Source organism: Ascaphus truei, chromosome 5, assembly GCF_040206685.1.
Source record: "Ascaphus truei isolate aAscTru1 chromosome 5, aAscTru1.hap1, whole genome shotgun sequence".
NCBI classification, from domain to species: Eukaryota; Metazoa; Chordata; class Amphibia; order Anura; family Ascaphidae; genus Ascaphus; species Ascaphus truei.
In genome coordinates, this window is record NC_134487.1 from 83,612,173 (window position 1) to 83,639,448 (window position 27,276).

The window sequence follows — 27,276 nt, forward strand, 5'->3', positions numbered from 1 at the left end:
AGAAGTGCGTTACATTTTCAGTGTTACTTTATCGCCATTTTGTGTGTTGATATCCGTAACGAGTCTCCACAAAGGGGATGTGCATATCGGAGTGCTTGGATCGATACAAGCAGAATCACAGTCGTGAGTAGCCAGAGAAAAGCATCTAGGAGATTGCTCCCATAACTTACCTGTATCCTTTGTCACACAACTCAACAACATCCTTTACACACCAATTACAGTGTACAGCTCGCTTTGAGTGTTTGACTAAAAGATGTGACCACTGTAAATGTAGATACAGGAGGCCTGCATCTACAACTTGATTCGGACTTATATGAGCTCCAACATTGTACTGACACCAACAGTAACCCACTAGTTTAACATTTGGGTCACGGGACTATAGCACTAACACCCTGGGATACTTGTGCTGCGACATAGCTGTGTATTGTATCTGAGTGTTGTTTATTCAATATATATTGGCACCTGCATGTTTGAGCCACTGCACTCGTCCCAGCACCTGTAAAGTGTTATTATTGATGAGAAGCTCCGCTGTGGAGGAAGATAGAGATCTATATCAGGCTACGCAGAAGGAGGTTAAGCAAATATTCGGATGTGCAAAGTGGTAGAAGTATAGACGTGCAAGGAGAAAAACAAATGAAGGAATAGTAAGACTAAAGACAGAAGGGAACAGTCTTGTGGAGGGCAACACATTAATTAGTGGCTGGTAAAATGAGAAGTTCTGTTTTGGACATGTTGAATTTCAGGTAGCAGTGAGAAATGCATGAGGAGAGAGCAGAGAAACAGATCTGAAGGGAGGGGCTCTGAGAGTGAGAGAGGACTGGTAGATTTAGACTTTTGAAAAGATCTTATTGAATTATACATCTGGGACTTTCATTGTATTTTGATGTCGAAACTTCATGATTTGTTTATACTATATCAACATGGTAGTGTAACTGAGTGTCTAATTAAAAATGCACATTTGATTGATATCATCACAATGCACCACGCAAAAATAAATAGTTGAATTATTAGAAGTTACCAATTATATCGGTTTTTATTACAGGGACACATTAATGGTGGTTGCAGAATTGAGAATATAATATAATATAAATAATTTATATTTTTGAAGCTTTAGGTTATGGAGGTGAATTTAAATGATTGATGCGACTGTAATGCATTGGAATTAAAGATAATCTCATCACTGTATATTTTGGTTAAACCTGATGACAGACATAAAAAGAAGAATTCATGTAGCATATGCAGTGTACAGGCATACCCCGCATTAACGTACGCAATGGGACCGGAGCATGTATGTAAAGCAAAAATGTACTTAAAGTGAAGCACTACCTTTTCCCTACTTATCGATGCATGAACTGTACGGCAATCGTCATATACGTGCATAACTGATGTAAATAACACATGTGTAAAAGGCTCTATAGTCTCCCCGGTTGCGCACAGCTTCGGTACACGTAGGGAGCCGGTATTGCTGTTCAGGACATGCTGACAGGCGCATGCTTGAGCTGCCGTTTTCCTATTGAGCGATATGTACTTATTCGCGAGTGTACTTAAAGTGAGTGTCCTTAAACCGGGGTATGCCTGTATGTACGAACTGAAAGGAGTGGGTGCCTTACACAGATAAATATACAAAGTTTGACTAGAAGGTTGCCAACACAATAGTACAATAAATGAAAGAGATCTGGGTCCTTTAATAGAATTAGTTGAACAGCGATGAATTGCAACTGCATAGAGTCCATTATGCTGTGATTCTGGCACATCTTACTAATGACATAACCACACAGCTTTCGTGTCATCACGTTTCATTAATGCCATTATATATATATATATATATATATATATATATATATATATATATATATATACATACACACATATATATATATATACACATATTCACACACACACACACGCACACACACACACACACACACACACACACACACACACACACACACACACACACACACACACACACACACACACACACACACACACACACACACACACACACACACACACACACACACACACACACACACCAGGAAAAACGGGACACCTTTAATTTTTCATCATATTTGATATAGTTCTTGCTCCCCCCATGAAAATGTGAACAATTGTAGGTCTGTTATGTAGATTAACACTATATAAGAAATATAAGAAGCACAATGTAGAAAATCAACTGATGTTAAACTAATTTGATGTCACTGTATTATGCTAACAATGAGCAGATACACTGTGGTAGGTTCATGTTCATTAAACCAGAAATAGGTGGGGGGTTTTTCTGCGTAGCTCCTAAATTTGTTAAACGAGGGGTGCGCAAACTGGGGGATGCAAGATTTGTTTGGCGGGGCGCGGCAGTTACAGAGGCCTCGCGCTCTTCCCCAAGGCATTTAAGTTAAGTGCCGGGGGACCGTGTGAGGCCTCTGTAACTCACTTACCTTGATTCAGCTGGCTTCGGGCTACTTGTCACCATGGCAGCGCTGCATCAAATGACACCACAGGGTTACGTCACGTGACTCCGTGGCGTCATTTGACATTGGCGCAAAGGTAAGGGGGAGAGGGTGCGAGCACTGTTGGAGAGCAGGCAGGGGGAACAGCCCGAAAGTTTGCGCACTTCTGTGTTAATCTATTGTAATCTAATCTGAAACACTAAGATTACTATAAACATTGAGTTCACAAAGTATGTGTTCAAAATGTCCTCCTTCTGCTGAAACGCTCGCCCAAAAATGAGAATGCCACTGTCTGATTGCACAATAGATAACTCATTGATTCAGCTGCTCCCACTCCTTAAAGATATTTTTTTTATGAGTTAGTTTTTTTCAGTCCTCCTAGCGACAATCCTTTATCAGGAGACATTTTATGTAAGGGTTTTGGACCATAATTCTTGCTCTGTCTCAGCACTTGATAATGTGCTTATCTTCTTCGCTAAACACCATTTTGTAACTACAGTATGCACTTGATAAGTTCATCATGCTGTCACTGTCATGGGAGACCAGGCATTTACACCTTTTAACCAGGATCACACATTGAGCAAAACAAGTTGCTGAAATAAATTCATCCACCCACCCACCAACCCACCGTCATTCACCCACCCAAACTGTCATTACAATGCAACCTGTTTATTTTTATATTTTCAACAAAAGACAGGTGACTGCCTGCCTGTGTGGGTGAGTGGGTGAATGACAGTGACTGGGTGGGTGAAGGACAGTAGAATGACAGTGGGTGGGTGAATGACAGTGGGTGGGTTGGTGAATGACAGTGGGTGGGTGGGTGAATGACAGTTGAATGACAGTGGGTGGATGGGTGGGTGAATGACAGTGGGTGGGTGAATGACAGTTGAATGACAGTGGGTGGATGGGTGGGTGAATGACAGTAGGTGGGTGGGTGAATGACAGTGGGTGGGTGAATGACAGTGGGTGGGTGAATGACAGTGGGTGGGTGAATGACGGTAGGTGGGTGGATGAATGACAGTGGGTGGGTGGATGAATGACAGTGGGTTGAATTTTGAATGTGGGTGGGTGGGTTGGACACGGTGACTGGGTGGGTGGGAGACAGTGACTGGGTGGGTGGGACACAGTGACTGGGTGGGTGGGACACAGTGACTGGGTGGGAGACAGTGACTGGGTGGGTGACAGTGACTGGGTGGGTGACAGTGACTGGGTGACAGTGACTGGGTGCCAGTGACAGTCAGTGACTGGGTGCCAGTGACAGTCAGTGACTGGGTGACAGTGACAGTCAGTGACTGGGTGACAGTGACAGTCAGTGACTGTAGGTGAAAGTGACTGTGGGTGACTATGGGTGACAGTGACTGTGGGTGACAGTGACTGTGGGTGACAGTGACTGTGGGTGACAGCTGCCCGGGATGGGAGGTGGGCTTGGGGAGGGGGTGCAGGAGGTGGGCTCGGGGGGGGGGCACGGGACGTGGGTTCGGGGGGGGCACGGGAGGTGGGCATGCTGGAAGCTGGCCATGGGGGGAAGCGGGCCGCAGGAGGAGCTACTACTTCCCCCTCCATCCCACCATTGGGAGCGGGGGGCAGGAGGGTGGTGTGAGCGGGCCACAGAGGAGCTTGGACTTCCCCCTCCGACCCACGTTGGGAGCGGGGGGGGGGTTAGTGGGCCGCAGAGGAGCTTGGACTTCACCACCGACCCACGTTGGGAGCGGGGGGGTGGGGGGGGAGAGGGGGAGCGGGCCCTGCGCATGCGCGCCGGGACCGCAGGGAATCGTCGCCATTTTTTTAAACTTTTTAAAAAAAATGATTTAATTAACTGGCGCCCGGCCGCGCAGAGTGCGCGAGTGGCCGGGTCCCCCTGACCCACGGGCCCGAGACGCCAGTGCCCTTTGTCCCCTGCTGTTGGCGGACCTGCGTACAGGGAAGGCCTGGTAAAGCAATCAAATTGTTTTCCCTATGATTGTATAACTAACATAACCAAGAGGAAATAAAAGGTTGCATGTACACAACATTGAGTTGAACACTTTTCAACCTAAAACCATGTGATGTGCTCCAATGGAAGAAGTAAATCACAATGTATCATTTATTAGTACAGAGTTAACGAAGAAGAGAAACAGGACTTTTTGATGGTTCTGAGACCGGTCAATGGGTTATTGTGATATATTAATATCGGCTCATTCTGATTTTGAAATACGAATATAAATTAAAGGACAAACACAGAATAACTGTAATTAAAGTAAAAGCCCAAATGCATTTGTTATAAAAAGAGTAGTTGGAGTCAACAGCCTCCTTACTTATTGTAGATGTTCATGGCTTCTTGCCGTTATGTATTTATGTATAATTTTATTTATATAGCACAAAATATGTACACACAATCTCCAAAATTACAATTCATGGAAAGTACTAGCAATGCAACAGTGTACAGGCATACCCCGGTTTAAGGACACTCACTTTAAGTACACTCGCGAGTAAGTACATATCGCCCAATAGGCAAATGTCAGCTCACGCATGCGCCTGTCAGCACGTCCTGAACAGCAATACCAGCTAAATACCTGTATCGAGCAAGCGGGGAGATTATAGAGCCTGTTACACATGCGTTATTTACATCAGTTATGCACGTATATGATGATTGCATTACAGTATATGCATCGATAAGTGGGAAAAAAGGTAGTGCTTCACTTTAAGTACATTTTCGCTTTACATACATGCTCTGGTCCCATTGCGTACGTTAATGCGGGGTATGCCTGTACTAGCAAATACTAACAATAGGCATAAGAGCAGCAAGTAAATGATAAGGTAAATGGAGACCCTGTTCTGAAAAACTTACACTTTAAAAGGTATATTGGGACATTTACAGAGACAATAGAAATAAAAGTGTATTCATTAAAAGTCCAACTCAGTGAGGTAAAGTGCATCTAGAGCCAGTAGTGTAGTCATTACTAATTTAATGAGATGTGGACTTTCAGCTGGGATTTAAAAAGGAAAACGCGTACAGTAGGTGCTTGACTAATATTGAATGGATGAGTGCCATAGGTAGGGAAAGACAAGGGAAAAGGTTTAATGAGTGGGCTGTAGAGGTAAACGATGCAAAGATCTTTGTATCGAGAGAGTAAAAGATGAGTAGGTGTGTAACAAAGGATCAGAGTGTAGATACTGTATATGGAAGTCTAGAGGCGTGTAGAGCCTTAAAAGGAAAATATGAGAATTTACTAGTTTACATTGATATTAATTAGCAGACAGAGAGATTTGGGAGGTCAGAATAGCAGATACAAGTGTACAAATGCAGGAGAGTCTAGCAGCAATTTTTTTAATAGATTGGAAAGTTAGAGAGATGTTGTCATGATACCATTAAAATATTCAGTATTTTATTAATCTGGCACACAAACACTTAACTTGAGTTACAAGTTACAGCTAAAAAAATACATGTCTGTGTTTGTCTAGAAGTGAAGTTATCTGAGAGCAAACCTGGTCTGAGATTATTGGCGATTAAAATCTTGATTCAGAACTCTTTTTGACAGTGGAAATAAGCAAACGCCCTTTTACTGTACCTTAAAAGACATTCCTGAATGGGTCTGGGAATGCTAGAGGGTGTGGCCAGGGAGACATTCCATAGATCTGTGTTAATTTACCAAGTACAAAGTATCGCAGAACTGATATTATTCACAAGAATTAGAAATACATCTTTGTAACATTTGTGATCAGATTAATTAAATTATGCTAAAAAAAATCCATGATTGTGAAGGTACAAAGGTCAGATATTCATTTATCTCTCAAACTTAGCATTAACTGTATCATAAATAGTTTCTTTGCCTGTGGAAAACTCACCCGAATGCGATAGGGTGACTCACAATATTCTAGCAATTACGAGGATAAAGTTATGAGAGAGTTTTTTTACTCACAGCCATTTTTTAATTCAAAAGAAACCCCCTTTCTCTCCCCAAGCCTTAAAAATGTAATTCGAGTATAATGAGGAAGGTGGGATTAAGGACACATCCAGAAGTTTGGCTTATTCACTTTCAATGAAGGGCCTTTGAGGATAAAAAACATGCATTTGAGATTAATTTAGAATTCAACTAAGGGAGTGTCAATACGATGACACATGAATTCTCATATGTATGTTGCATATGTATGTATGTTCGTACATACATACATACATATATATATATATATATATACAAATGTAAATACAACTGTATGCTCATCTGCATGTCTTAGGCAGGTCTGCAACCCCGCCTTTAACCATTATCAACCAGCACACAGCACTTAATTGATTCTGGGGAATGACATGCAAATGAGCACACAGTGCCACTTTTGGCTTCAAAAACCATTTTTAACATGGTTCCCTATAGGCTTAAGCTTGCTGCATGGTCACAGCTTTGAGCACAGCCAGGGTTAAGGTGCATACCCAGAAAACCCACCCACAGACAGCTGTTTCAACCTTTATGGGTCTCATCAGTGTGGGGTTGGTAAACTGGGTATGCAGGGAAGCTAAAGGATGGAGTTTACCATACTGAGTTAAGTTATGGTGAGTAACAAAAGTGACAAAAACCCTCCACAGCAAAAGCAAATATGCAAATGTAAATACAACTGTATGCTCATCTGCATGTCTTAGGCAGGTCTGTAACCCCGCCTTTTACCATTATCACCCAGCACACAGCACTTCCACTGCAGCAAGGGATTCTGGGGAATGACATGCAAACGAGCACACATGCCACTTTTTGCTTCAAAAACCATTTTTAACATGGTTGCCTATATATATATATATATATATATATATATATAGTATTAGTATATAGTATAGTATATATATATATATTCACAGACTCTAGGTGCTAGAAAAGGGCAGCTATTGGACTTTCCAGCGTACAGAGAGTTAATCTCTCTAGAGAAGCCACCAGCAGCTGCAAACTAATTGAGCAGGCTGAACTCCTGATTGCACATAGAGTTTTTAAAGTCAGGAAGTGACTACCCGTGGGGAGAGACTGCTGTTCCCAGAGAAGGTGGACAGAGAAGAGTTCTCCCCAGCTGTAGGAGCTGGCACAGTCCCCAAACTCCCTGGATTTGGTTGCGGAGCATGCTGAGACTGCCTGGTTTGTTAATCCCAGGAAGAAGAAGGAAGGACGCAAACCGTTCTACAGCACGGAATGTTCAGTTCATAGTAATGGTACTACAGAGCTCTCGTGGAGCTGAGCTCCCCTAGGAAGGAAGGACGCAAGACCATGCTGAAGTGGGATGTCCTGTCCTTAATATTGGACTTACAAAGGAGATATTCTCTGAGCTCTCATTGGGCTTAGATCCCCAAGGAAGGAAGGACGCGAGACAGTGCTGAAACAGGGACATCTGCTCCATAACCTAGGAGTAACAGATAAGAGATTGCTGTGTGCAGAGACTGTATATGTTTTGATATAATAGTACCTGTTTTGGGGTGGTAACCAGCTTAGCTGTCCATCTAGTTAGTAAGGGCTTAGGCCTTGACCCCGCTGCCTACAGTTAGTCACCTATGAGGAGTAGACATTTATTTTATGATTTGATTTGACTTATAGGGACAGTGGGTCTGTGTATTATTTAACCCTATAAACCCCATATAGAGAAATACTACGTTTCCTGCCTTAATCTGAGACATAAGATCCTACGCTGTGATGGAGACATCACAATATATTATATAAACATAAATTATAAACATATTTTAGGCTTCTCTGTTTGTTTTGACAATTTTTTTAATGAAACTGTCTGCATAAGGACCCTTAGGAATAAAACATTTTTGAGGGGAGATATTAACCATTTGAGGGACCCTACATGGTAGAAGAGACAGATGTGATGAAGGGAGGCCAGATCAAAGACTGTTGCAGTAATCAATAAGGGAGAGAATGAGGGCATGCATTAGTGTTTTAGTAGTCGAGGTAGAGAGGAACAGTAGTATCCTTGCGATGTTGCGGAGGAAGAAATGGTAAGATATGGCCAAAAAAGATGATTAGATATCACTATTCTGGTCTCAAGATTTTTAGTAAAGGCTGGAGTTTAATTTTTTATTCAATTCCTTTTCAAGGAGGACTGCTAGGGATCATTTTTTTAAATAGGTTTGAAGCAGGAGGTCTTCATAGCTGAACCTTGTTAATTTCAGCTCTGGGGCCCCCTTGTTGTCCAAGATATTTCCCTCCGTCGGGGGTGCCAGTATCTCTCTGCTTTTTAAACGTCCCACCACAGAAGGGCCAATATATAGCCTCAAGGGATTACGTCACGGCTTCCTATTGGCCTACAGGACGTGGGAGTATTAAAGATACCATTTTAGTTAGCCCCAAATAGCCCAGTCTGCACTGCTACAGGCACCTGGTTCAGCTATGGAGACCCCCTGCTTCAAACCAAATTTTTTTTTTAAATATATAATAATAATAATAATAATAATATTACATATACGTCCCTTGGAGTGTCTCCTTAAACATGAGTTAGCTTAAAGGTGAAATCCCTTTGTTTCTCCCCACGGTGGGCTCTGTTATCAAAATTGAGGTTTTCTACTGGGGTTATTTTATATTCGAGAACTGCTACATTCTTTAAAATAAAACCTAAAGGTCCATGGATCACTTGATTTCAACTAGCTTGGAATGCACTGGTCTATTTAAAATAGCCTCACAGTATGTGTTCCAAATGACTATCTAGAAGCAGTGAAGTTCACCTGTGGCCATGTATCTCTGCCAATGTTGCATGCAATTTTTTTTAATGAAAATCTGTAAAATATTATATCCTCATATAGTTTAAACATAACTTATTTTGCTAAATTATCACCTATACCCCACAATGGACCTTATTCACAGAGTAAATGAGCTTATCAAGTACATTTCTCCGACCTCATTGATGACCTTCACATGTATTTGGGGGAGTTGTATTCAAGAGCTTACAGCTGCCGGCTACAACAAATGTAACCAAGGTTATTGCCCCTGTTCATAATGGAGAATATTATATTATAACACAGAATATCACAGATTTCCCAAAGCATTCAATTTCCGTGCAATAACCTGACCAGATCTGTATTTTTTTTTTTAATGTTTAGTGGATTACAAAGCAAATTACCTTTTTAAAGCAATGGTTTTCAAACTGTGTTTACAGAAAAATGATGTGGTTGTCCCTCGAAATCCTTTAAAATTCCATTAAAAAAAACCAAAAAAAAAAAACCATCTCTCCTGGAGTTATTGGGGCCTCTTCTAGTAGCTTTCCTTTCCACCCAATTTCATGGACATTTCACAGTCCCTGGGAAAGTTCTCTGACTGCCCTTTTGCATTAGTTGAGAATGATCATAAAACACATTATTAGGTCCCTTCAAACAAAAGAAGAACACTTTATACAGTAGTGTCCATTAAGGCAATACCTGATTTTCTAAAAAAAATTCAGCTGACCATTACTGTTATCCTCTTCCACTTTACCCAGATGATGATTTTGTCTGCCTTTGATACAAGCAACATTATATGAAAATAGCTGGTGTAGAGACTAGAAACAATATAACTATCATATCCTCTAGACTTGTCATGCCCCCATACAGTAAATAACCACAGTAAATGTGAAATATGAAAGGGTACAGGGAAACATTGTAAACAATTTATCAGGCTAGTCTTTCTTTAAAAAGATTTAGTCACCTTTAAAATGAAGTTTTTACCTCTTTATTTCGTCTGATAAAAAATATTTATTTTTACTTGTTGTTATGCACTGTAATTCTAGTTTTAGATGTCAAAGAATGATTAGGAGCACATTCACATGCCTCATATATGTCACGACGTACTGTATACTGTACAACAAAAAACAAAAGCCCCAATGCACAATTCAAATGACAAAGTATGTATAGTAGCTATATACTTATCTGTTTGTCTTCTCGTAAGCATGGGTCATTTAGTTAAACTCTTTGGCCAAAGTGTCACCAGATAACAGTTGTTTAGAGGTTAGTGACCCCTCCTTCCTGTTACATAGTTCACCCTTCTCACATTTTAATTAGCAGGATTTGTCATGCACCTGTGGAAAAAAAGTCTATTCTGACATTTCTCCCTCCATTGCAGAGGTAATTGAGGATTTTCACAGTTAGTGTTAGGACCTGGAAAGTGGCCATGCCATGATGTGGATGCAGGCTTATAACGCTTTGGCCAAAGAGTGTATCTAAATTACCCATACTTATGACAAGACAAACAGATACGTATTTAACTATGTAGTTTGTCATTTCGATATTGCACTGGGGCTGTTTGTTTTTTGTTGTATACAGTATATTTGCTCACATCTAATAGCACTCCTTGTGACACAAATATATATGTGGTGGGTGTTGGGTTCAGATCTTTCAGGGATTAATGTGTGTAGGTCACCAAACCTGCTTTATCCCAGAATTATACAGCATACAGTGCTTCCACTGCAGCCAGGGATTCTGGGTAATGACATGCATAGGAGTACTCATAGAGGTAGATCCACAGAGCACCGTTAATGACTTAATGAGATGTTAACATCTCGTTAAGTGCTAACGGGGAAGCTCAGTAATGATACCTTAAGTGCTGTTTTCAGCCGTAACAAGCCCTTGCGTTATTATAATGGATGTTAATATTAATGATATACAAAAAGAGGTTCTCTCTCCAACAACGCAAATCCACAGACCTCCATTATAGTTAAATCCCTGCTATAAATTTACGTTTAGGTCATAACTAAAAGGGGGTGTTACTCCTCTCCAGACCCTGATTTTTTTTTTTTTTTTTACATGGGTTGGATAAGTGTAAACCCACAGTTAGTTAAATCATGCCTATCATATTGGTATTTACAGGGTTCTTTTCCTCTCATGTGTTCTCTTTTTTTTTTACTTTCATTAAACCCCTATTCAGGGTCTGCATGGAAACCACACCATCTTTGGGTAAGACATGCTTAATGCCATGTTATTTGAAGCCAACACAAGACAGTGCTAACTTAATAGGACGTTAAGCCTATGGCAATGAGATCACTAACGGCCATTGGTTTCTCATATACTGTATATAGATTTGTGAATACCAGTTAAACTTAGGGAAACTAACGGACGTTACCTATCTATGTAACGTCACTTTAGTAGCCCAAATGTAACTTACCTCTGTGTATCTACCCCATAGTGTGTGTCATTCACCTTAATCTGGATCTCTTTCAGCTAATGCCTGTTTCCCACACCATATCAAGCAAAGCCCGGGTCAAAGAAGTACATGGCCAAAAACCCTACTCACATCTGTTTGGCCCTTTGGGTCTATTAACAAAGGCATGAAGATATACAGTTAGGTCCGGAAATAATTGTACACTGACACAATTTTCATAATTTGGGCTCTGTACGTCACCACAATGGATTTGAAATGAAACATCCGAGATGCAATAGAAGTGCAGACTTTCAGCTTTAATTCAAGGGGTTGAACAAAAATATCGTATGAAACGTTTAGGAATTGCAACCATTTTCATACACAGTTCCCTTATTTCAGGGGCTCAAATGTAATTGGACAAATGAACACAATCATAAATAAAATGTTCATTTTTAATATTTTGTCGAGAATCCTTTGAAGGCAATGACTGCTTGAAGTCTGAAACGCATGGACATCACCAAACACTGGGTTTCCTCCTTTGTGATGCTTTGCCAGGCCTTTACGGCAGCTGTCTTCAGTTGTTGTTTGTTTGTGGGTCTTTCTGCCTTAAGTTTTGTCTTCAGCAAGTAAAATGCATGCTCGATCGGGTTGAGATCAGGTGATTGACTCGGCCATTGCAGAATATTCCACTTCTTTGCCTTAAAAAGCTCCTGGGTTGCTTTCGCAGTATGTTTTGGGTCATTGTCCATCTGTAAAGTGAAGCACTGTCCAATCAACTTAGCTGAATTTGGCTGAATCTGAGCAGACAATATATCCCTATACACTTCAGAATTCATCCGGCTGCTTCTGTCTTCTGTCAAATCATCAATAAACACTAATGACCCAGTGCCATTGTAAGCCATGCATGCCCATGCCATCACACTGCCTCCACCATGTTTTACAGATGATGTGGTATGCTTCGGATCATGAGCCTTTCCAATCCTTCTCCATACTATTTTCTTCCTATCATTCTGGTACAGCTTGATCTTAGTTTCATCTGTCCAAAGAATGCTGTTACAGAACTAGGCTGGCTTTTTTTAGATATTGTTTGGCAAAGTCTAATCTGGCATTTCTATTCTTGAGGTTTATAAATGGTTTGCACCTTGTGGTGAACCCTCTGTATTTGCTCTCGTGAAGTCTTCTCTTTATGGTAGACTTGGATAATGATATGCCTACCTCCTGGAGAGTGTTCTTCACTTGGCTAGATGTTGTTTACCATGGAAAGGATCCTACAATCATCCACCACTGTTGTCTTCCGTGGAAGTCGAGGCCTTTTTGTGTTGCAGAGCTCACCAGTACGTTTTTTTTTCTCAGAATGTACCAAACTGTTGATTTGGCCGCTCCAAATGTTGCTGCTATCTCTCTGATGGATTTTCTTTTTTTTTTTGCAACCTAAGGATGCCTTGTTTCACTTGCATTGAGAGCTCCTTTGACCGCATGTTGTGTGTTCACAGCAACAGCTTCCAAATTCGAATCCACACCTGGAATCAACTCCAGACCTTTTACCCGCTTAATTGATGATGAAATAACGAAGGAATAGCCCACACCTCTCCATGAAACGGCTTTTGAGTTAATTGTCCAATTACTTTTGGTCCCTTGAAAAAGAGGGGGCTACATATTAAAAAGTAATTTCTAAACCCTTTCTCCAATTTTGATGTGAGTACCCTCAAATTAAAGCTGATAGACTGCACTTTTAGCCCATATTCATTATTTAACTGTAACCTGAATGTATTTTGGTACACAGCCGAAATAACAAAACATGTATCAGTGTCCAATTATTTCCGGACCTAACTGTACCTAAACCAGCCAGGTGTGACCATATAGACAACATAGCTTGCCCCGTGCTGGAGACAATTAGTCTTGCTACATCTTTAAGCAACCCCCAAACCAAACCAGTGAATATTCCCCTATTAATATTTGGGTCTTACCCTAAAAATACCACCCTCATGATCTTCATAGTGGATTGGGGGAAATGAGGGATGGGGGACGGGGAATGGTGCTGCTCCCTCATTGTGTGCAGTTGGGAGGGGTATGTTCTATGATCACCATTTGTGATTATTATGGGATATAACCCCTTAAAATCAAAAAAGGAGGCAGAAGCCACTCCCGATTGCCTGGGTTTTTCTAAATAAATATAAATGCATACCGTATATAAAAAATAAACAATGAAAAACAAACAGCCGCACACTGTGCGACCCCCTCAGTCCTCTAAAAACGTTGGCTCCTAAAAATTCGAGCTGGCTCCCGTTAACATTTTTACTGCCCTAAACGCACACCTGTATTGCCTCTTCATTTGAATTTATATTGTGTTTGAACACTTCTATTTTAGAAGCTCCCACTGGCACATTTTTTATCTTACAAATTTGGGGTTACCTTTGACGGATATTGGCAGTGCCCTCTCATTAGGATATCCCCATACTGTATGTATAAGAATAAAACTCCCTTGGGAAGCGAGGGAGTCAAAATGCACATTACTCTGGCGCAGAAGAATCAAACATTTTGTATTTGACTCATCATAGAAAGGGGCAATTTATACAGCCAGTCTTTGTATGACAGTTTAAAGGGACCCATCGCAGGATACCTCTGGTTGTCTACTTTTAGTCATATCTGGGTGCATCATTGTTTAGTTGCTGTAATTACGCGAGAAAGTTGAGGTGCATCAAACCCTTTGTAATACTACTTAGGGACCCACAACCTTTTTCTCATATAAAAAAAAAACATTGCCTACATAAAAAGGAAATGTGTTGGATGTTATATTTTCCTAAATTAGACAAAATGATGTTATATGGTGTGTAATATTGCCCATTCAGACATAATACATACTGCTTGGCAAAAAATGTAAAAAGTTAGCAATTTATTAAAATTACCGAAGTCAGATGACCTAATGTGCACCACCTAATAAAAAAAGCGTCAAATGGTGTATGGGTTTCCGGGATTTATCACAAGACGGACATATAGATCATGGTTTACACATTTTATTGCAAACATTTTCAAATTCCCTTGGCCACGCATTGGGGAAACTGCCGGGCAGTGAAGGGGTTAAAGAGGGACGGAGAAACGTTGGACATATGGTGTTTTCATTTAAGGGTTTCTGCAGCACAGGCACATGTGGTGCAGCACTAACCAGAAAATTAGAGTCGACAGATAAGGGTTCAACAAAGCAGGTGATTTGAGCTCCTTTCTGAATAATATACAGTATGCATGTACTTACTATAGCAGAAGTCACGTCATTATTTTTCAGAAAATAAATTGGTGTCAAGTACAGTAGCCTTTCAGCACTGATGTGTGTATATTTACCTAGGCATTTAATTCATAATACTTTAGCGATAAGGAAAACCGGCCTTTTCCAGAGAATATTCGGAAAACCCCCAGAATGTTAACTAATACCATATTTTCTCTAGAATCCTAAATATTATATTAATTTGTACACAATTTATCCTTCAGATATTCTTTGCCAAATTAGGCAACCAAATAATGGATCGGCATAAGTAGTTGGGTTGAAATCTGCGCACCTCTACTTTTATTACACGTTGGAATACGGGATAGGTTGTGCACCTTTTAGTATTGTTTTCTTTTTTAAAACTGTTTTTTTATTCAGTGAATTTCCTGGGGTAAAGAAAGAAAATGGGTAGCTGGGAATTAACAACATACTGTACATTAAGTTGTATCATATAACCTATTTGAAATGTAACAAGTTAGAACAGGAGCTGTGATAGATAACAGAACATCAGAGTTCACTTTGGTTCATATAGCATGATGATCATTGAAACATATTTATGGGGCATATATATCAATACAAATGTGGAGCAAACCAGAGCAAAATAACTGTACCATATTTATTACAGGAAAAAGTCTCATCGAAAGTACATTGACAGCATTTTTTTCTTTAAGACATCTTGTACCGTCCCCCGTCCCCCCAAGACCAGAGTTGCCCACTTTTGCATTAATGCATAGATCTTATATATAGGTCCACCCAAAATATATTTGAAAATTTGCTTTTTTGGGGAGTTTAAAGCACATTGATGTCGTGTATAGTCCAACAGATGACCATAAAACAAATTATTTTTGTTGATCATACAGATCTTGATTTTTTTTAGTCTAAGATAAAGACTTACCAAAATATTCATTGTTTTGACTGCCGCAGACCGTTTCGGTGCACAGTGTCTCTCCATATGTTATTTTGAGAGGATATATATAGTGCTTGGGACTCTACTAAAATAGTCAGTCAGTCAGTCAAATGCATAACTGGGACTAGATCTGCAGGGATCAGTTGTAGTTAACATACAAAAGGAGCAACAAATGGCCCAATAGCATTCATTCACTCCCATCAAAAATGAATTGGGTACACACAAACAATGAGAGGGAGAAAGGGAAGATTTGGGGTGAGGGAAAGACAACACAATTTGTGTGTATAGATTTATAATAAATTGCTCAAATCCTAATCCGAGTTGAGTCATCTTGGGATTCTGGTGCACAGGGTGAAGATCCAGTACATTTCCCTACGGTCAAGCTTATTGACCCTATTACCACCTCTGGTCATTGGTGAGACCAATTCAATGTCCTTGCACAAGAATTTATTTAAATCACCCTGCGGACATTGAGAAACCTGCTTAGACACTGTGGGCTTTTGATCACCTTTCTTTCAGCGGAACATGTTCTTGGACCCTTGGTTTTAAAGGTCTTAAACTAGTGAGTGGTACGTTCCAGGTGGAAAGTGTAAATTACAGTAGTATGTGTGATGAGTAATATTGCACAGCAAAGGTGGAATACATAATTTCAAAATTGGAGAATAATTACAGTAGCAAGAAGCATATGGAACCTCATACATGTCCTGCATCCAATGCTATTGACTATATCATTGGTTTGTTGCTTCTTTAATCCATGTACCATAGTGGTTGAAATACAAATGACATTTACATTTGTTTATAAAGGAGCCTTCCTGAAAGGCTCTGTGATGTGAGTGTAGGCTTAATATGTTTTGGCCAAACGATTGAACTAAATGACAAATACTTATGAGAAGAAAAAATAAATACATTTATAAATGACCACAATTGTCACATTAGATGTGCATTGGGGCTTTTTGGGTTACCATTTTTACAGAGTTGGATGTTATTTTGGTACATGTTAAAGGTGACCCTGAATTGAATATACTCTGACTTACATCATTGCATGTTATAATTATAATGCACAAGCCAGACATTAATGATAACATATTAGATAAATACAGTAGGTAGCATGGCAAGGTAATAGCCCTGGTGGTAATAGGCTTGCTTTGAGGGTTCGATTGAGGTTAATGGAGCTGAATTTTTAATATGACTTTTGGGCCCGTTTCCACATTTGCTGTTGTATAACCAATATTTAAGGTTTGGATTGTGGTTTTAAGGTATATTTCTATACTTCCTGGTATTCACAGTAGCTAATTAGTTATCTGGTATTTCAATGAATATAACAATTTCTCTCCCTTTCGCCCAGAAGAAGGTCCTTAGGGATAGAAATATGTCACCTTACTGTATGGCTTTTTGTGATTTCTAATGAATATTAAATATGCTATTTGCTTGATCCAGATTCTTGATTGGTAGACCTATTTTATGTCAACTTATAATAACTTCCTGGAAATGTCAGAGTTTAGGATGGAAATTAGAAATAATTCTGCTAAGGTACAGATTTAGCAGACTTCATTGCTTCCGCTGATAACACAATATTTTGCAGTATAACACAGAATATCACACAGGTTCCATAGGATTCAATTGCAGTGATAATGCAGAATATTACAAAATAAACCACCATAATTCACCAGCAGGAGCAATAGAGTATATAAGTGTACATTGGACCGAAAAGTCAACTAACAGGGTGGGTTTAGTCAGTCTTAATTGTTAATTTGCAAGTTTGCAAATACAGATAGGTTTGGTTAGTGAGAGATTTTTATCATCCAAATCAATGGGTTAGAGAGGATGTCACATGTGCCAGTTATAAGATAATTTGTTGTTCGATTCAGGATTCCCTTAATGTTGGTAGCAATTGAAGTTTGCTATAAAAAGGTGAGCACTTATTGAAACCATTGAGCAATACCTTGCAAGATGTTAAGCTTGACCCTACCTTTCCATCTAATCGTCGCCCTGTCTTCCTCCTGCCTTTTACTCTCCACTCCTTGGATGCCTTGTTTTCGCTCACTTGCTCCATTATCTTTTCTCCTTTTTTCTCCTAGATCCTCTACAATCTGGCTTCCGTACTGCTTACTCCACCGAAACAGCCCTTACCAAAATACAGTAACTAATGACCTACATGCTGCCAAAACGTCATATTACTCAACCTTTTTGCAGCCATTGATACTGTGGACCACCTTCTTCTTTTGACATTCTCCATACTCTTAGTATCTGTAACATAGCTCTATCCTGGATTTCCTCTTACCTCTTCCTCTCAAGGTCTTCTTTGCCAACGCCACCTCAACTTCTGTCAATCTCTATGTAAGTGTACCCCAGTGTCTTGTCCTGGGACCTCATCTCTTTACACTTTAAACACGCTCTCTGTAGGTGACCTTATTACATGTCTTGGGTTCAAATATCACCTCTATGCTCATGACACACACATTTACTTTTCAACTCCTGACCCTATACTTGCTGTACAGACCAATGTCTTGGAATGTCTCTCCGCTATATCATTCTGGATGGCCCTATGCCAACTCAAACTTAACATGTTAAAGACAGAGCTCCTCAAACTTCTTCCCAAGTCTGGCCCTACTGCCCCCTTCTACATTGCTATTGGCAGTACGACCATATACCCAGTATCACAAGCACACTGCCTATGGGTCAAATTTGACTCCTCCCTCACATTTACAATGTAGCTAAAACCTGTTTTTTCATCCATAATATTGAAAATATATGCCCTTTCCTCTGCCAATCTACTGCTAAAATACCAACACATACCCCTATTCTCTCCCATATTGTTTATTGCAACCTACTCTTCGGCCATCTTGCCTCTCACCTGTCTCCCCTACAATCTATCCTAAACGCTGCTGCTAGAATCACTTTAATCTTTCCTACATCTGTCTCAGCCACTCTTCTGCTGAAATCGCTCTTTTATCTTCCTGTTAAATCCATTATTACTCATAAAATTACCCTCCTCTCTTTTAAGGCTATAGCCTCCTCTGTCCATGCTTACATTTCTGCCCTAATTTCTTCTGTCTACCCGTTTTGTATTGAACGCCCTATCCAGCCTAAAACCTCTCTCACTCACTGCCGCACAGCTCTGGAATGCCCCTCCCCTCAATATCCGACTTGCACCCTCTCTTTCCACATTAAACACCTACAGTATTTTAAAATACACTTCCTTAATGAGGAATATGGGTTCTGTAGCCCAGTTATCCTTCGTTTGTATATACTGTGTGCTTTTTGCACTCACTGCATATCTCTGTGTTTTTTGCTCAATAGTTATTAGACAGGATCATATTTTCTGTGTACACATACTGATTCTGTATATTAATTTTGCATTTCTCAGTGTCCTTTATTATGACTTGATACTGTAACAGTAAAAATTTGTTTTGGCATACCCAAGTGACACTCATTCTTGATCTGACCTTTGAGTTCTGGAAGCCAGTTGGAGTTTAGTGTGGTTATTTTTGTGTTTAGGTTCCCTCTCTTCTTCCCGTTGCACCACTTTTATCACATTGCATAGATTTGCTTAGATTTGCTTAGATTTGCATAGAGTTCTGCTCTTCTTTTTATATGGTACTGTAGCTCCGTTAGCTGAAACTATACATCTCGTATGCACTGATCTTGACCCTTTGAGACGCAGTTATCAGAACACACTCCTACTGTCTGTAAATACTCCACACTTAGCACTTAGATTGTAAGCTCTTTGGGTCCAGGACTCCTTTTTCTATTGTTACTTTAATGTCTGAAGTGCTTATTCCCATTATGTGTTATATTATTATGTCAATTGTATTACTGCTGTGAAGTGCTATGTACATGGATGGTGCTATATATAGATATACATACATAGTTTAAGCCAGAGGGCAAAGTATACATAATAAAGCACATCAGCTTATCTCATGGCCTCATTATATCTTGATCTGGTTGCAATAGGAGAACTGTTCATGTGAAGGTATAGGAGCAATCAAGTTCAATAAAACAAAGACTGTTTGTGTGGTTGTCTCTAGTTGTGGGTCATTGGAGGACAATTCTTATTTGAGAATGAGCCCAATTGAAAGTATTCAATAGGCTCGCTTGTGGGGAAGGTGCCAGATGAATGCAGTAAAGATGGGTTCAGTGGGAAAGAAAATAGAACATTCTATTTACCGTAATTTTATTTTCCTGTACTCCACTAATGGAATTAGCTCCTCCCTCAGCATAGGTAGGACAGAAAACTCCAGGGACCTGGTAAAGAAGCCCCTCCCGTTCCCTGCAGAGGTTGTCTTCGGTTTCTCCCATAGCTATTAACATAACGGATATACGTTAATTACAGGGAAAGTATGATGTACCCATTGCCATTAGTGGAGTACAGGAAAAGAAAATTATGGTAAGATAAATTTTCCGGTTCCTCACATGGCATGGGTACTAAATGGGAAATACCAAAACTCACCCAATGGGAGAGATTATAAGAGGACAAGAACACATCATTATTTAGTTGACAGTTCAATCACTCTCCAATCGCTTGCAGAATTCTCCTGCCAAAGCTGGCTTTAGCTAAGGCTTGTACATCCAGCTTGTAGTATTTCACAAAGGTGTGAACAAGGACCAAGCTGCAGCTTTATAAATTTGCCTTGGAGATGCTTAGGCTTTGAATGCCCATGACTTAGAAACTGCCCTGGTCGAATGTGCCTTTATTCCCTATGGGATCCGTTTGCCTTTAAGGTTATAGGCAAGTTTGATACAAAATTCCTTGTGCCACTGAAGTTCCATATTTGCTCCTCAACCAGACTTGCTGACATCTGGGGTGACAGTTGACCACGTTTCTTCCTTATAGAAAGTGTGTTTTCTAGTTTCTGCTGATTCGTTACCATTTTAAATACCACTTTGTTGAGGGAGAGAGACATACTCCATGGTGTAAGGATCTTGGATCTTTGTTCCATTGATCGAGCAAATTTCTCTGGAGTGGCATTATGTGGAGTCTGGTCCACTCCATAATGCCTAGAATTGAAGCTAATTTTCCTAGCAAGGTCATACAGTCTTTGTAAGGATTCCACACCTGAGTTTACTGGTTACCGTGCCTTGCAGACCTGGGCAGTCCTGGAACATTCCTCCTGGTATCTACTGCAGCTGTGCAAGCTATTTTCTGCAGCTCCAGCCTTGTACTCAGTCATTGGAGCAGTGCCCTCACATCCTCCTCTGGGGATTGGCCCGCTGGCCTTTAAGTACTGCATTCCCACAATCCCTCTCTGCCGAGCATAATCCTTCTTGGATGTTCACTGTGTTTGCCACAGCTACCTGTTTGGCCGCCTTGTTTCCTGTTTCCATGGTTCTATGTTCGTGTTCCAAGTTCCTGTACTGGTTCCTGTGCTGAAGCGTTGGTTTCCCAGCGTATTCCTTCAGCCCCACGTTCCTAGAGGCCGGCTGCCTTTCCCATAGCAGAGGCCTGCCGTCGGAGTCCTGAGGTCTGTTGCTCTCTTTTCTCACAGAGGCCTGCTCTGGACTCCTGCGCTGAAGCATTGGTTTACCAGTGCTGCCTGGCGGTGTGCCCACTCCGGTCAGCCTTCTCCTTCCTGAGACCGGCGCCATGGGTCGCGGACACCACTCGCGCAAACCCGTTCCCGACCTGCAGCAATTACGCTCAAGCAGGAAGACCTGCTTGATTTCCTGTTGCCGACTCCCTGCTTGGACTACGTTTACCCTGATGTCTCTAATCCTGACCCTGGCTCGTCCACTGACTACGCTGCTCTCTTCAGTCCTGACCCTGGCTCGTTTGACTATGGATTTCGCATTCCAGATCAGCCTGTGCGGTCTAAGGTCGGTGCTTATATAACCCCACCTCAGCCACGCGGTCCGACCCTTGTTTGTGGCGAGCACAACCATGACAATCTTTTGCTGAGACCTGGCTATACCTTCTTAACTTTGTGGCTTGTATTGCCAATTGCTTCATTCTGCTATGGTCTGAAATTTATCAGCCACTTGTCTAGATAAGGATAGACCTGACTTCCTTCTTTTTTGTGAATTCAGGGACTAAAGTAACCGACACCTTGGTGAAGATTCTGGGAGAGATCGCCAAGCCGACGGAATGTGGTATATTGTTAATGCCTTCTGTTTACCGTAAGTCTCAAATATTTCAGGTGCTCTGGTGCACCTGGTATGTGCAGGCAGACAGGCATCCTTTTAATCTATTGAAAATAACCAATCCTCAATCTTGACTTCTTCAATTACATTGTTCAAGGCGTTTGCTAATTGGAGGAAATTAGATTTCAGGATCTCTGAGACTGGTTCTCTCAAGGCTTTTGTACAAATGTGTGTTGTCCTTTATGGGTTGTGTCCACACAGTAGCGAATTGAGGTACTCTTCCTCCAACCATACTGCAGGGCTGAAGCAAAGAATTTTCGGTTTATTTCCTGGGGGGGAAAAAAGGCACTTTTCCCCTGATACTTTAGCTATTATGGGCTCTAGTTTTCTCCCAAACAGAAATTCACCTTTGTAGGGAAGAGAACAAGTTGTTCTTGCAAGTTAAACAGCGCTCTTCTTGCTGCTACTGACAGGACCATGCTTCTTGCTGAGAGGCGCACTATGTTCAGCGATTCTTCTGCTATATTGGTCGGTTGCCTTCTTGATTTCTGATAATACCAATAGAATTCAAGTTCTCAAGACACCGCTTTCCAAAGCCTCTTCCAGATTACGTAGCAACATTTTTATTTCTCTGAAAAATGGGACTGTTGCTTCTATAACAAGCAATACCCACTGCAAGAAAGTATTTATTGAGGACACTACATCCTTCAATCCAATGTGTCACAAAATGCCACTGTATCTTCCACTGGTCAAGTAGTATTTCCTGCAGTATGGGTGATTGCAGTGTCCACCTACATGGAATTTCCCCAACGTTTTACATCTTTGTGCAAAGAAGGTATATACAGTATCTAGCTTGAAAAGTGTCTCTGGGTGAGCAATTTCTCATTAAGCAGATTCCATTCAGTCCCTATGATCAGATGAATCACAGTACTCTCCTACCAGGTACTGCTATAGCACGTCAGACTCCTTTGACAAAGATGCTCTTCCTCTATCTCGGCTTGTTTGGGACCTTGATCAGTTTGATTTAGTCATAATGTGAGAGACCATATTCTTCATCCAGGATAGGAGAGTAGAAATATGATAATTGGGCACCTGGCTGCAGACAAGTACTCCGCATAATTTATTTGCTTTAAGCACTGGTTTACTAGAAGTCGCACATATCCAGGCTTATTGTAAGTCGCACATATCCAGGCTTATTGTAAGTCGCACATATCCAGGCGTATTGCAAACTGCACATATCCTGGCTTATTAGCCACCATCCTCTCACTGAACCAGAGGTACTGCATCAAAGATAGAGCATATAGAAAACAATCTTCATTCCATTGTTAGTCACTCTCTTTTGTATTACAATCATTTTACTATATAGGGTCTTACCTAAAGTTTTGGGCAGCGACCCTTTGCTTTACTCAACCTCTATAATCATTCTTACATTGTGTAATAGCAATCTTCTTAGTCGCCAAAAATGCTTCAGGAAGCTCAGGCACCATTAGATGGCATTGCCCCTTTAAGAGGGATCCAGTGCATCATACTCCATCCATGCATTTAAGACTGCCTGTGTTCTTAGATGCTTCTCCAGTGTTCGGCCCAGGTGCAGGTCATCCTACTGGCTGTTTCAGATGGCGTTTCTGCCGGACATTCAGGTGGGAGAGGCTGACAACCCCCTGGATTAAACTGCACTAACACAGTCCTGGTGAGTCCCAATTTAACAAAATAACAAACACTACTGCTATGCTGTAGGACAGAAAAAAACCTGCCTCTGCATGGAAAGGGAGGGGCGTATATACTGGCTCCTTGCAGAAGTTTCTTGTCCTAAATATGCTGAGGGAGGAGCAAATTTCAATTGGTACACACTGCCATGTGAGGAACAGGAAAATAGGTTCCTCATTTATTCCACTTGGTAGATTGGAAGAGGCGATGCTACTACCTATGCTAGGTTAGTGTGTAGTGGTGTCTTCTGATGGTGGGAGAGGCAGGGCTAGAGCCCATTCTTACTGGCAGAGCTTGGTGCTGTCCACTCATAGAGATAGAGCTAAAGCTAATACTCAATGATGAACGATTGGGTATGGTGGTATTCTCTCATGTAATGTTGTTGATGGAATTTGGATGGCCCACCATGCAGGTACGACTGGTGCAAAAAGTTTGTTGGTTCTCTACATACAGATGCAGCAGCCGTTAATCGAACATTTTATGGAGCCGTTTTCGTGTGCTCTGCTGTATTCCACGCAGCACTCACACGGCCAATCACACCAGGCACATCTGTGTTTATCGCGGTTGATTTGTTTGAATGTCATGGATTCTGATTTCTTTTGGTGCAATTCTTTGCGTATCCGTGGCAGAAATGAATGAATTGTAATTTGTACAGTAGTGTGCTACTGTGTCAATTTGCAGCTGTTTAAAAACCAGAACACTAAAATGCAATTTTCTCCACTCGATAAAAACACAAGTAAACACGCGTCTTAAGGCGGTTCGGTTGGAAGAAATCACGCGCCATGACATGGGTATTCCGAGGTACACAACGCGTTAAATGTTCTAATAACTGCTGCTGCATCTGTACAGTATACATGGTACTAGTTGTCTTAATTTATGTATAATATATGAATATAAAATGCAATGGCCATTTTCACCCACAATTGTGTTTTGATGATTTGTGTATAGATGTGTCCGAGATTTGTAAGTCACAAGAAAAAATATTTGGAATATAAAAACCTGCAAAATAATTTTAAAGCAATGTAAGCATGAATAGGAAAAAACAAACAAACAAAAAAATACAGTTTTAAACAAAGTATGCAAATCTATTAATGAACTGGCCCACTGAGTGAAAATGTATCCACAATTCCCAAATTTGCATTGGAATTTAGGAATAGAAGTTGATGTAATTTGCACATTGAAATCTCATCCAAAAATCAAAATCCTGTACTTTCACAGTGTTACTCAATTCTGCATATTGTTTATGTTGCACTGAAAAAACAGCCAGGTAACATAAAATACAAAATGTATAATAAAGTGTCACTGAATTAGCGGTCACTTTCCATCCTTTGTAGCTACTTGAAGCAATCAATGGCATAGTAATGCCATTTTCATAGCAAAATATAGACCTTGCAAACATATTTCATCGTTATTGCTCTAAACAGTCCATATTCAAGGGAAACATAATTCTACCCCACCCCAAGACAATGCAGTGCAGTGCGTAGTAAAATTGGAAGTGTCTTTTTTGACCTTCCTACTGTCCCATAAACAAAAATAAAAGCCACATGAAAAACCTGTCCCCAGCCTTCCTACAGGTTGACAGCCAAGGTTACAAAACAGAAGGGCTATTTTTAAAGCACTTCAAAAAGTATTTAGTGTGGCATGATGTCTTATTTTAAATTAACTTACTCTCTGTTCTCTTATTACCTACCTATGTTTCACTATTTGTAATACACTTCTTTGTGTTCCCCTCTGAAATCCAAATTGTACAAATATCATTAGGCAAACTAAATAATCAAGAGACTTCATGAGCTAATTCTGAAATGGCCCAGTTCTCTCTTGTTTTCTGTAAGCCTTCCTTGTCTCCAATGGCTAGTGGCCGTTCTCTTTAATTTTTCTGCTTTCTGTCCCATCCCCATGTCTCATGTATCTATAGTAGCTTATAGCCCCACACAAAGGCACTATAGATAATGTAGTGGTATCATAGTGCATTTTCTCTTGCTTCACTTCTTCTCTTGTACCCTCATTAACATGTTTCGGACCCATCAAGAAAATGTCTGCTTTTTCTTAACAATGCCTTCCACTTCCTTTCCTTTTTATTGACTTTAGAAAGGGGATATTCGCATGTGTGAGGTTGACCCTCCCTAACTATCTGTCTGTCTGGCGAGAGAACTTGGCTAGTCCTTACTGAGGACTTTTGACTTTTTTATCCAGGAAATATAAAGATACAGCTTACAATACAGAGTGCACCTGTGGTATTTCCATGTTGAAGATGTACCTGTACCAGTCTAACTGCTTAAAAAAATAACATGTAAAATAAACAAAACCAGGACCTGATTAGATCAAATAATAAAACATGTAATTCAAAGTTGAGATTATTTGCTTCACTGTTTATACCTGTGATCCACTGAAGCTCAAACTGTAAAAGTGTCTACTTCCAAACTCTCTTCTCCACTTCTATGCCTTCCCCCAATGTTGTAAACGTAGTCAATCACTGTATAGATGTAGCATATAGTACTTCTCCCATTAATGTGGTGTGTTGTGTAAAAACAGACAATATTTAATGTGACGCAGCTCCATTTAAAAAAATGGCAATCTGTCTGACATTTCCTTAAAGGAGCAATCCATGCAATATCCTATAAGTGTGTTTAAAAAAAAATAAAAAATCAATTCTGTAGTATTAGATAATACAGGGGGGCGCAAACTTTTTCCCCTGCGCCCCCCTGGCGGCTGTCCCCTCACTCCCGTGCCCCCCTCCCAACCCCAACTTACCCGCGCTCCGGCGTAATGACGTCACGTTACCATAGCAACGTGACGTCACATGACCTCGCAGCGTCATTTTGATGCCGCGTTGCCATGGCGACACAGGGAGGAAGCCGCCGGAGCCACGGTAAGCTGGTTTACAGAGGCCCTGCAGCTCCCCCGGCACTTAATTTAAGTGCCTTCGGGAAGCGCGCGGGGCCTCAGTAAACCCCGCGCCCCCCGTCGGCATTGTCGCGCCCCCCCTGGGGGTCACGCCCCACAGTTTGTGCACCGCTGAGATAATACATACTAAATTTAACAAAAAATCAACCCAATGCCATTTTAATGAGTTTTAATATACCTTTGATTTTTATAGCAGTTTTAGCACACCTCCCCAGCAGTGCAAGATCATTGTAGCACTTTCCTGTTTGTGATAATGTGTTGCCAATGTTCCCAGCAGTTTGAGCTGCAAACGGTAAAAATAGATAATGTTACCTTAATAATATAAGAATAAATTGTACAGTAGCTGCAAGGATTACACTGACTGAAGGATTGATTGAAACTGAAAGGCAGCCATTTAGAGAACCTTCGGAAGCAGTATCTTTGCTGATTGATCACGGGAGAACTAATATATCGGCAGCTTAGGTAATTCGTTATCAAAAAAGGTAATCAAATGCATATATTAAAACAAATATATATATTTTTTAAAGTACTGCGCGTACTGCCCCTGTAATTCACATATCATTTATCGTGTTCTTAGAGCAATGCTGACGTTTTAATTTTAGCAGTAAGATTTGAAAACATTTCAGATCTGATATAAATATTGGTAACATTAGGGCTGTACTGTTATTATAAATAAAGGTTGCTTGGCATAAAGAAATGTATTTGCTTACCAATGCTAACATCTGCAAAGGGATACATTAATTTGTCATTTTACAATCAGATTCTATTTTTGGACACATTTTGCACACAAAGTTGCTCAGTGCTATAACTTCTCAGCAATCTTCACTTGGCACCATCTGTTTGTATTACTATACACATTTGTCCTACAATAGTCCCCAACATTCCATTTTGCAGTCCTGTGACTCCTGTCAAGCGTCACTC

General features: G+C 40.6%; 1 protein-coding gene across 1 annotated transcript in view; it reads right to left on the reverse strand.

Moving 5' to 3' along the window:
- The window catches only part of SLC38A4 (solute carrier family 38 member 4), a 114,397-nt gene extending 87,757 nt beyond the window's left edge, over nucleotides 1-26,640 (reverse strand). The window contains exon 1 of the mRNA XM_075600137.1: nucleotides 26,534-26,640. The gene's annotated coding sequence lies outside the window, so the exon portion shown is untranslated. The remainder of the gene's footprint in view (nucleotides 1-26,533) is intronic.
- Nucleotides 26,641-27,276: the final 636 nt, after the last annotated feature.